This window comes from Oryzias latipes, chromosome 24, assembly GCF_002234675.1.
Source record: "Oryzias latipes chromosome 24, ASM223467v1".
Classification (NCBI taxonomy): domain Eukaryota; kingdom Metazoa; phylum Chordata; class Actinopteri; order Beloniformes; family Adrianichthyidae; genus Oryzias; species Oryzias latipes.
The window spans coordinates 13,985,801-13,998,988 of record NC_019882.2 but is presented as its reverse complement, the minus strand read 5'-3'; the positions used below and the strand labels follow the sequence as shown (position 1 = coordinate 13,998,988).

Here is a 13,188-nt window from a genome sequence, read left to right as displayed (position 1 = left end):
ATTCATCCTCATAAATAATATATTTAACAGAACGAAATAATGTACAAAACTGACATTCCCGTCAATGTGTCCGTCTGGCGGAGCAGATATAGGTGCAATTAGACAGACAGATGGATATATAGAGAGAGATGCATTAATTGTCCACTCGGGAAAGTTGTTTTCATGTTAAAACATTTCTTCATAAGCTACAGAATTATGGTATTCATGCATATGCCTTTAGTTTGTTTTATTTTTGATGAAACAATGTATGGCGTATGTCTCGACCATTCAGAAAGCAACAAGAAATTACATTTGCGTTGATCAATTTCCCATTTCCACGTCGATTATTACCGACATCTGCAGCTTGTCAGATGTAATTAAATGGATGGAAATAAAATGCCCCATCACAATGCGTAATGACGCACAATGGCTGATCTTGCGCTCTTAGAAGATGTGGCAAATGGAAGAATTCGGAGTGAACGCATCTTTAGACAGCAAGAAGACTTGTTGGCAAAAGAGGACGAGTGGCTTATGAGCCGGTTCCGACTTCCTCTGCGGGCTTTTGGGGGTGTGTCACCCGGTGCATTTGGCGCTCGGTGTCCCCCTGCGCCTCAGTCACCACTCCACTTAAAAGGGATTCCCCAATTATTGCCGCCAGTCTCTCATCAGGAGGGGTCAGCTCCGGTGTCCCCCCCCCCCCCCCCACACACACCCGTGGCAGACACGGGTGTGTGTGTGGGGGGGGGGGGGGGGGGGGGTCAGCGCTAGACGTTTTTTTGCCTTGACTTTGATGTCCGATCTTTTCTTTTTTATTTCGGCCACGGTCCGAGGTTGTGAGGCTACAGCATTTACGGCGTCTGCCGCCGTCTGCCACGTGCCTTTTTGGCATTAGTAAGGCCACACTGTGCCCTCCAAACAACATTATTCTCCTCTTTTCCACCTCGCCAACAATAACTTCTACTTCACATTGAGTGAAGTTACGTTTTTTTGATTTTCTCTCCGTGTTTGGCATGGTTTCGCAATCAATGAATATTCATTTGTGGGCGTTTCACGGACTATTTATGGGCAACTATAGGCGTGTCATGAGGCCGCAAAAGCTGCGCAGCATTTAGAATTGGTTGTGATTTATTAAGAGAAAGATGCGTAGGATGTGCGTGCGCACGGTTTTATAACTCCGAATATTTCTGTGCGTACGCACATCCTATGTTTCATCCGTACGCCACTTCTGACGCAAATCCTACGCAAAGTTTTATAAATGAGGCCCCAGGAGTTTGGCCTGGAAAGAGCGATCAGCCCAAATATTAATCCAATCAGTGACCTCGCTTCCCTTCCACTGACTGATCTCAGCAGCATCGTCCACCATGGTTGATGTTTACGTTCTCGTTCCCGCCTACTTTAACGCAAAATGATGACGTTTGTTGCGTGTCGATGACGTACAGTTCGGAATCATGTCGCCTGGCCGGTCAGACGGCGGTCGCAATTGAAAAGAACGGCTACAATTCGGAATCAGGACGGCAAATCCACGGGGCCTGGGTCGCAATTGAAAAGATCGGATCTGTGTCATTCAGACTGTCATGAAAAGATCGGAATTGGGCCGCTTAGGGACAAAAAATTCGGAATTGGGTCGTTTCAGCCTGCAGTGTGAACGTAGCCTTTGTTAAAAGTCAGCCACAACAAAAGTCATAAATGTGTTAAAACCCTGAAAAACTCAAATGTCCATAAAAATAATGAAAAATAAGTACACAGAGCAATGCTATATTTTCCTTTACACATATTTACACATATACAGTCGTCTTCTGCTATTACATTTCACCTACCTTGGACTCAAATAAATGTTACGCTCATTTCAAAGACTTATAATTAAACGTTTTACAAATCTTCCCAGACTATGCATAACACTCCAAGCTACTGAGCATAAACCCATCCATCCATCCATCCATCCATCCATCTATCCATCCATCCATCCATCCATCCATCCATCCATCCATCCATCCATCCTGCCATCCATCCATCCATCCATCCATCCATCCATCCATCTATCCATCCATCCATCCATCTATCCTGCCATCCATCCATCCATCCATCCATCCATCCATCCATCCATCCATCCATCCATCCATCCATCCATCTATCCATCCATCCATCCATCCATCTATCCATCCATCCATCCATCCATCCATCCATCCATCCATCTATCCATCCATCCATCCATCCACCAACCCACCCATCCATCCAACCATCTATTTTCTTAACCTGCTATTTTCCTTCTGGGGTCACAGGGTTGCCGGAGCCTATCCTTGTTACTGTTGGGTGAAGGCCGGGTACTTCCTGGATAGTTGGCCAGTCTGTCGTAGGGCCAAATGAAATAAATCGATTAAATCTATTTTGGAGAACACCATGTGGATTGAGACATAGTAGGTGTATTTTACTAAAATGCAAAAACTACCAAGTGCTATCCAGCCATCATTAAAGTCTAATGTGTGGGAAAACTTTGAATTTTGCAAAGACATGTGATCATACGCTGTGGTATAATGTTCTATTAATGTTCTGTTTGTATTACTTTTGTGTAAAAAAAACCAACAACCACATATCAGCAACCACAAATGTTGATATGAATCAAATTGCTGTTAAAATGACTCGTCACACCCCTAGCAGCCATTAATGCACAAACATGTATTAACAAGAAGCTCACAGCATTTGCAGTACAATAACACTCAACTAAACACAGAGGTATTCACCTCACCACAGACTGAAACAAATTGTGTAACTCTGCTCCTGAGCCAGCAAATTACAAAGCAGATAAAATACCAATAAGATCAAATCTGAGCTAAATGCGATGGAATATTACTCGTAAAGACAATCAACGCTATAAATATAAACACAATGTCTAGAGTTACCGTATGTTGATCCATGGGTGTCAGCTACATTGATAATCAGTTTTGAGAATTTGCCTTAAACTTAACTTAAACTTAAAGTCAAATAAAATCCTGCCAGTTAGGGCAGTTGTGTTTCTGATGCTGCGTTCACACTAAACGCGATTTGCGTGGCAGAAGTATGCAGTTTCAATGTTAAGATGATTTCACTGTGTTCCATAATGAATACGAAAACATAGGCCCACATTTGAAAACTAAAAGAAAGTTTTTATGTGATTCTATTTGGTCGATCTATTTTTGATGTGCTTTTCTGAATAATGGCGTATCTTTAAAGTGACTCTATGAAGTCTGGGGAATTCGCATTTAGCACCTGCCATTTTTTAAGTGTTCTGTCCTTTTCAAGGAATTTTGGACTAATCCAATTAGACACAGTGGCTGAAAATATCTGTGTGGCTGCATTTCACCCATAAACCATTGCAGTGGAACTGGAACAATGTTTTGATTGTCAAGGCTGGTGTCTAATGTTGCTGCTGTTTCTGTTGATGAGTCCTCAAGTCTAAAGTTTTCTTTTAATTAGTGGCAGGTTCTCCTCTCTTCACCCATTTTTAAAACATTTTTTTCCATTTATTCCAATTTTTCTTCTTTGTTAATTAATTTAAACTAATTTATTACATTTAGTTTCTTTCCACAAGAAGTGTCTCTTTCCTGATTTTGTGTCATCATCAACAAGGTTGCATAGCAATAAACTCACACTATAAAAATATAAAATATTTATGTTTTAGATTTTATACATTTTGTGGTTTTTCACAATAAATATCAAATGTTTGGTCTAAAAAACTATAGGATTTCTGCCTTCATTATATATGTATATATTTTTGTTTTCTCTAAAGTCTTGAATTAATCTTTACATCAGTACTTATATACATTTAATAGACGTATATGTATATATATATATATATATATATATATATATATATATATATATATATATATATATATATATATATATATATATATATATATATATATATATATATACATACGTATACATATATACATATATAAAAACGTCTATTAAATGTTTAAATGTATATAAGTATAAACGTATGTATACGTATATATATAATATATGTATATATATATATATATATATATATATATATATATATATATATATATATATATATATATATATATATTATGCTGATGATCCATAGCTCTATCAGTTATCAGTGAATGAGTTTTAGGAAATAGTTAAGTATATTAGTGATCAAAACTACAAATATGTCAACATTTTCACATAGAGAAATAAAAAAAGTAGGCTAATATTTTTTTTTAATTATCTTATCTACATCTAAGTTTCAGTTTGGACTTGGTTTCTTCTCTCTGTTTTTTTAGTTTTTTCCACATCCAGCTCTGAATTGCAATCTTTTTAACTAAAGACAGTTTAAAGTAGTCTTGTGAATGACAACAGTAGCTTGGATAGGCTCCAGCAACCCCATGACCCTAAAAGAGATACAGCAGATTTAAAAAATGGATGAATGGGTGGATTTGAACTAGAAATGAGTTAAGGTTAAGGTTGATTAAATTTAACCTTTCAGAAAAGCAAAACTCTTCTGCCGTTCCTTACAGGATCAGATGTTTTGCAGCCCTCCATATGAGGTGAGTCAACTGCCTCTCCATATTCACTGTAGCATAAGGCAAAGGAACATTCACACCTCCTGTGCATGTTTTCACACTTTTTCAAGAGCACATTTACTCATGTTCAGTACGAGTCTTAGTCAAGTTGATTTAGTTTGAACTTACATGGCTTTTTTATGTGCGCACATCTTCGCAAAAGAGAATTACTGGTCTTTCTGTATCGGCATGATGGCTGCCGGACGAAAGCCTATAGTGAAACCTGTTGCTAATATTCTCTTTCACTCTAAGACAAACAATGTGAAAGAGAGAGCCTAAAAAGAAACTTTTAATTGAATTGTAACAAAATGCAGATCTGATCCTTGAAGGTCTATGACTGATATGACGCAAATTCAGAGAACAGAAGGAGTTTGGTTAGACAACTAACTAAATAAACCTATTAAACAGATAAAACTAAAAGATTCAGTAAGTAACCTTATGACCCACAAGCACAACAAAGCAAACTACCGATAATAAGAGTTTAAGAAATGTTTAAGAAAAATGAGTGTATTTGTTTGTGGGTGTGTCAGTGTGTTTTGTAGTGGTGGTGGTGGTGGTGGGGGGGGGTGTTACTACACCATTTTTCATCTCCACATGGAGCTAGAAATAGTTTCCAACTATTGAATTGCAAGAGAATAAAGGATGGATGTAATAACTTTTGAGAAAAAAAACTTGTGAGTTTATTACACTGATTGTTTAGATGTTAAGCATCTTGTTTTCTAATCAGCCAATCACTTGGCAGCAACTCAATGCTTTTAGGCATGTAGACATGGTCTAAAGATCTGCTGCAGTTCAAAGAAAGAGGAGAAAGGTGATTGAAGTGACTTTGAACGAGGCATGGTTGTTGGTGCCAGACGGGCTGGTCTGAGGATTTCAGAAACTGCTGGTCTAGTGGGATTTTCACCCACAACCATCTCTAGGGTTTACAGTGAAAAAGATAAAACATCCAGTGAGTGGCAGTTCTGTGGTCAGAAATGTCTTGTTGATGTAAGAGGAGAAAGACCAGACTGGTTCCAGCTGATGGAAAGGCAACAGTAACTTAATAACCAAGGTCTGCAGAATAGCATCTCAGAATGAACAACACGTCCAACCTGGAGGCAGATGGACTATAGCAGCAGAAGACCACACCGGGTGCAGCTCCTGTCAGCTAAGAACAGGAAACTAAGGCTCTAACTCACACAGACTCACCAAAATTAGACTAGAAGATTGTTAAAAGGTAGCCTTGTCTGATGAGTCTCCATTTCTGCTGCAACATTTGTATGGGAGGGTCAGGATTTGGCATCAGCAACATGAAAGCATGGATCCATCCTGCCTTGTTTCAACAGATCAGGCTGGTGGTGGTGGTGTCATGGTGTGGGGGATTTTTTTCTTGACACGCTTTGGGCCCCTTAGTACCAACAACACTACACCCCACCTGAGTATTGCTGCTGATCACGTCCATCCCTTTATGACCACAGTGTACCATTTTCTGATGGTACTTCCAGCAGGATAATGTTCCATGTCATAAAGCTGGAATCACCTCAGACTGGTTTCTTGAACATGACAATGAGTTCACTGGAATCAAATGTTCTCCATAGTTAGATCTCAGCCCAATAGATCACCGTTGGGATGTGAGGGAACAGGAGATTGGCATCACGCATGTGCAGACATACATACACTCATTGGCCACTTTATTACATTTCTAAATTGTTCATTTGTTTCTGCATCAGTGAAGAATTGATGAACACAATAAAACTAGGATTAACCAAAAATAAATGGGCTTGTTTCAAACCTCATATTTATAAATCATCAAATAACTTGAGACTGTATATGTTTAAAAAACATAGTTCAATCTTAAACATATTTTAGATAACCAGCTCTTGTGTAAGAAACCTTTTTCTTTTATGTTTTATTCTTCTATATCTATCTCTCTCATCCACTTCACAGTAAACCTGAAAGATTCCTAACCAGCTGTGATTTTAGATGAACAGCATGTACTGTAGAAGGGACTGGTAAAGCCACAGGTGGACTTGTGAAATAAAGTGTGACAGCTTCCTGTAGAAATGAGCCGTTTTGTCAGACCGAAATGACTGCGGGACATCTGAAGGAGGGCTCTTTGGGGAGTAAAAGATGGGTGGTATGACAGGAAAAGGGGGAGCCGGGAGAGGATGGGAGGAAGTGTTGAGCTGCAGTGGGGCAGCAGCCAGATGCTCCACTTTCTTTGACAGAAATGGAGGTCAAGTGCAGCTTTATATGAAGGCAACATGGGGAAAGAGTCATAGAAGGAGAAAGATGCAGAGGAGGAAGGCAGCATGATGACTTTAAGTAGCGGTAAGGGACACCGGGTTTGAGCACATGGCCCTTCTAACTATAGCAAATCGGAAAATGAGAAGATAGGACAGAGTGTTTTCTCTTTTTAAGATGAAGGGTGGGAAATAACAGGCTTTATGAGGAGCCACACAACTGTAATAGGTATAAGCGATATGGGGGGACAAAAATATAAATGTATGCTAACTTTGCAGGGGGAAGACAGATGGTAATGCTCTGGCTTGGGCTCACCATCAGCACTAATGGAGGGAGAGAGCAAACAAAAAAAAGCACATGATGATCTTAAATTGTACATCTGGGAACATGAGCCTTACCTATTTCAGGAGAAAAGGAAGCATGAATTTATGTTACAAATGCAAGCATGGGCTTTGAGGGACTTCAGATAAAATGCACTTTCAGTAAGTCCCATTAGATACCCCCCAGGTCCAGGTAATGATGATACCCGATGCACAAGTGTGGTCTATTACTCATCACAATAGATTTTTTCTGGTTTTGTTTAGAAGGGAAACAGCAGAGACTTGAGCCTATGAGGCCACAGTGACTGCCAAGCGGAGTCAGGCACGCACGACAAACAACAGACTTGAGTGTCGATAAATTTTGCATCGGCGAGAGCCAAGTTCCAACAGCATGCAGGCTAAACCGCACTAAAGCCGAAAGAAATGAGTGCAAACACATGAACATATGCCAAAGCAAACTGGGACTAACTCAGAATGAGGATGGAACATGTGTTGTCAAATAACATAAATAAGGCTACAGTTAAACACAAAATTAATATTTTAGGTAAATGTTTGCAACTTTTTACCCTTTTGTAGTCCATTGGATATTAGAACTGTGTTATGGTAGTTTTTTCCCACATAAAGGATTCAAATAAAACGGGTCTAACTGGGACCTCATTAAGCAGCTTATAGATCCTTCTTTCTAAAAATACATTTTAAATAAAACAAATCTTCAGGTTAACTCAGCAAAATTTCAAGGAAATTCTAGGAGGATGTAAGTCAGCAAGGAAGGGAGACAACATCATTATTCCATAATATAGGATTAAAATCCACTAAAGTTGAATTATTAATAATTTATTGAAAAATATAACAGAAAGTGTTATTTCTTCAGACTGGGGAAATGTCATTTTTCAAAATAAGAGTGCCATAGGAGCGCTCTACGCATTATGTGTCTTCATTCTTTGATAAAGGGACTCGAAGAGACAGAATAAATGAATGAATAAATAAATGCAAGCACGGATAAGGACTCCACATTAAATTACAATTGCTTAAGTTCTCTGTCCTCATGCTTGTTGTGACTGGCCTTTAGTCAGTGTGAGGCTTGATTTGAAGGTTTTTTATTGGTTAATAAAGCTCTAAACAAACTAGTACTTATTTGAATACAATTATTTGTTTATTTTTTTCTAAGGATCTCATCTTAAGATTTTCTCATCACTCAGTAATTTTGTATTTATTCTATCTAATTATTTTTTTTGTATTTAATAACATACTTTAAACACTTTCTTTCATTGCTTGTGATATCAGAGTAATCAACTAACACAAATCTGTAAAATACTTGTATTTTCCAACCCTTTTTTTTATTCCTATTTTAATAAATTTAAGTATATCTCCATTAAGGATGCAGTTTGCCCAGAATCCTTTCAAACCTTGATTTTTGAGTCACAGTTTTGTTTTTGTTCAGTATATGATTTGTTTATTACAAAACAACAAATATTTCAGAAGTAATATTTTTATTTTTTTAAGTGAGTAACATTGAAGAAAACCCTTAAAGTTGGATTATTCTAAGCCTGGTGTAATGTAGTCAAACAATAAATAATAAATCCTTTTGAAACACGTGTTTGACACTTTCAGCAAAAACATATGCAAAATTAGAGATGCAATAATTAACTTTGCATGTATGAGTTTTGTTTTTTGTTTTTTTGTATAATATGAAGCTCGTGGAAAACACTTCATGTTAAGTAAGTCTGAAAGCTGCTGCAGAAATAAGAAATAAAGCATCTGACTGCATGTCGAAACCATTGAGAAGCTGAGATGATTAATATCTTTAGGGTTTCCACTCAAAAATTTAGTTTTGCTTTAAAACAAGCCTTTGGCAGCTAAATCACAGGCTTTTCATTCCTACTGAGTCTAACTAAAGAGCTCTCCTCATTAACAGATGGCAATATTCCTACAGAAATGAGCCTCAAAGCCTCAATCAGCTGAGCACCTTGGTTACTCGTTCATTCTGAGGTTTTACCCCCTTTAACCAAAACACAAGCCTCTTGATTTTAATGATACACATTATTTAAAAAAGAAACGTTTAAATTCAGAGAGCACCTAAGCTTAAGCTGAATCCTCATTCCAAATACTTTTCATCGCTTTTGAAATAACTAAAGTATATGGTTCTCAACCACTTGATGTTTTTCTGTGGATTTACTCCCCGCTGCCACATTTTCCCAGAAAGCCACTTCCTTGAATTTTGATGCGCTCCTCTGTCATATAATTGGGGGTTTTCACAGAAAGAACGTTTTGTCCCCTGTTATCATCACTAATTGGAAAACGAGGAGTATTAGACTGTCTCTCCCAGAGGAGAAAAAAGTCTGTAAATAAGATATATATCTGAATACAATTAAGAGTTTGTTTTTAGATTTGTGCACAGCCATTCAATACCTAGATAATGGGGGTCGTATTATAGTTTATCCACTTTATTGCATCCTTTGGAGTTATTTTTCTCTTTGCAAAATCTCAAAATAATTGAGTAGATTTAAGGGTTTTTATGGATTGTGTTGGGTGTCATAATGCAGCAAAAATATCCCTCTCCCCTTTTTTTCAAAAAATACTTTCAGTGGCTCCACTCCAACTACAATGAGATGTCCTCATGTTTCCCTATCTGAACATTAAACTAATGTTCATGGATCGTCATTGATTTATCCAAGCCTTGTCATTTCACACTTTTGCACCCACGGCTGCTTTTTCGGCACCATGGCGCCTGGTTGCCATGTATCGCCTTGGCCCCATGCTTCACTGTGTCCGCACACCTATGAACAGTCCAACCAGCCAAAAAAGCCTTTTGTTAGCTCCTTTTGCTGCCTCTATTACTATTAACATACCAGAGAACAGTCAATCAGAGATGTCTTTGTTTGGCACTGAGACCACTCTTGTTTTGGATTAAAGTATAATCCAAGCAACCAGATTATCAGCATTAAAAATATTTTTGGCACTGCAACATCTTCTCAAGCTGCTATTAACTTCCTTAGTAGCTCTTAATGAGACATGTTCATGCATTTTAGACAGTGTGACACAGTTAAAAGGAAAGGAGCTCACAACTTCCTCAATGACACAACACAAAAATCCATCCACCAACCCAATTAACTGTGATCATTGAAGAAAATCAAATTGTTCACACTTAATTCAGAAACTGTGTCCTGACACACTGGCACATACTCTCAAAAATTAACTATTTATAGTGTTTTGGGCTTTTATTGTTTAACAAGAGTAGAAATAGATAGCCAAAATACGTGTTTCTCTTGAAACATGTATTGCAAAACTTGTCGAATCACACATTATGAGCAAAGACAGAACTGTTCTTCCTGCTGACCTACAATGAATGACTACAAAAATTAATTTTTGAAACAAATACATTTCAAAATACCCTATGTATTAAAAAAATAAACAGGGAATAATCAGCATCTGTATACCAGAGATGGGTTTTCAGCACCGGACAGCTCCCACAAAAAAGTTGTTATTTCTGGGGAAAAAAACACTTCTGGAGTGTTATTTCATAGCTGCACAGATATCCATCTATATGCATTCAAACATCTATGATTTTGAAAACTCAGGGTGCTTTCACATTACGATAGTTTGGCTGATTTGGGTTTAGCTGAAAATGTCTCACTTTCCTCACACCTTTATTCACAGGTGGTATTGCTCAAGTGATGAGTGATGGCCAAAAAATAAGCAAATCAAAAAGAAAGACTTTTTAGTCTTCTGATTCTTGCATGTTGATCATGACATTCACATTTTATAACTTCAACTTTATAAACTTTTCTTAATTTCTGCTTTTTTGGACGAGCTGCATGTTGTGTGAATCATTTCTTTATGCTTGTGTTTTTGAATTTGCTGAAAAATGTGCATATTCACATTGTATTGACACACATCAGGATTCACTTGCACGTGAATTAAGACTTTCGTTTCCAGGATTTTCTTCAGTGGGCACAAATGTTCTGATGAGCAAACAGCAAGTGTAAACAGAGCCTGGTTACAGAGTGAAACAAACCTCCACATAAACATCTTTTCACTTTACTTATCTTTTTCAAATCACTGCTTTGACCAATTTTATGGTTGCAGACCTACAAAACTATTAACCACACTCTTAAATTTATAAAAAAAAATAACTTCTCAAACTGGTACATCTGACAACATTGAGCTTACAAATCTTTTCCTATAGAACTTTGTTGCACAGTAGGGGGGAGGAGATGGCCGCTGATAAAGCTGTCCATCACCATGCTAGGGACCTTTGTGTACGTAAGATCCACCGAGCTGCTGAGCGTACGCCAGCAGAATCTTTAACACCATCAGCAGAGCTGGGGATTCACAGCAAGGGAGGACATTACAGAGCTGTGGTTACTGGTGACATGGTGGGGTTACAGATGGGAATCTGTCAACAGTTAACACAGAGATAACCGCGAGGCAGATCTGCCATCCGCTTGGCCCTCTGGCGCTCAGAGGAGGAAAGGTGGAGCTAATTGCAATGCAAAGGGAAAGACAGAATGTAGTAAGGAGACATGATGATAAAGCATTTCTGACTCTTGTCAGCAGTTCGTCTTGTTTTTACCATATTAATAACGCTTTCACAAACGACTGCTCTAGCAGCTGACTTATCGAATATTCTTATTGCAATTTGAAAAATTGTTTTAATTTTTCCAAAACATAATCAAACAAACAAATTTGAAGTCATGTGGTTGAAAATCCTATGGAACAGTTTGCTGCCTGGTGGCATGTTGACCTCTTGGTGTCTGATCATCGTCAAGTGTTTGCCCTGTGGGTTTCGCAGGTTATGAGCTCCAGCTTGACCCTCACTTTCCAACCAGGAGTGGATTGTGTCCAACTGAAACATCCTTAAGGTCAAAACATATATTTTAGTAAATCATTTTTCATGTTTGATGATCACTTACTTCCCTTCTGGTCTACATAATTTATGAAAGCTAACGTTCTTAAACCTTTCGATTTTTATACATCATATCAACCCAGTGAGAGGGGCGGTAGTGGTAGCTAGGCAACCGATGGAGACTACACAAGAAATTGATTAGCCAATTTTATAAGAGCTTGGTTTTTCATCCAACTTCAGTCAGCTTCTCTAGACAGCTGTGGATGGATGGTTTATTTTTTCCTCTTGTGCCTCCAATTTAATTGTGTTCTATTATATTAATAACCCTTAAGAAAGAGGAAGTGCAAACACATTAGATTAAAATGAAATGGTATTTTTCGTGAAATTAAAATGTGTTTTTGTCAGATAAGATGCTTCAATCTGTCATGCAGAAGCTAACATTGTAAATGTGCCTTGTTGTCCTCATATATTAGCAGAACCTCTACTTAACAATTGCAGATGCAGCCTAAAAATGATGCAGAGGATTCTCCTATTCTGATGTTTTTTGGGATATGCCAATACGCAGCAATTTTGACCCTAATGCAAAATTACAATACATATTTACTTTAAACTGTAAAAGGGGAAATGTCCTGCATGAGAGGGCTTCTCATTTCAGGCCTTTGATCATTTTTATCAAAAGGTCAGTGAGTTGGAGTAATACCGCTCCTGCATGGTATAGTAATTCAGCCTGTGAGAAGAAAAATAACCTTTTCATGCATCAAAATAGTTCATTGCACGTGTGTTAGTGCAGTCCATTGCTGAGGAGAGGCACAGGGTGCTGCCAAATACTGCACCATCACCAGGGATCAATTGTAAGACAGAAAAACCCCTACATACAGGAGGAAATCATCTGACCCTTTCAGCGGGCTCTCAGCGTGATGCTGCTTTACATTTTATTCCCAGCCCCTCTCAGAGCAGCCGTCATGCGTTACTACCCCCCCCCCCCCCACACCCCCCATTAAATGCCAGCCACTGCGTCTGTCTGCACCAAAACGAAAAAAAAAATGCAGCCCACGCGCGCCGGCTGATCAGCCCAAACAGAGTAAAATGAGCTGCGCGCTCCTGCGTCTCCGTTTACTATGACGCGCGCAGCCGTCTACCTTTTAAAACCACTAATTTGCTTTTGTTTTTATTGGGGGGGCAAGTCGCTCGTCGCAGAGGGATCGATGACATCATGTCTGTTGGGGGACGGTGGAGTTTTGTGAGCCGTGGAGGCAGATGCTCGTCTGGC

At 38.5% G+C, this 13,188-nt stretch overlaps 1 protein-coding gene across 1 annotated transcript in view; it reads right to left on the bottom strand.

Moving 5' to 3' along the window:
- LOC101169752 (XK-related protein 6) overlaps positions 1–13,188 on the bottom strand; it is a 52,261-nt gene that overhangs the window by 37,976 nt on the left and 1,097 nt on the right. The gene's annotated exons all lie outside the window — the stretch shown is intronic.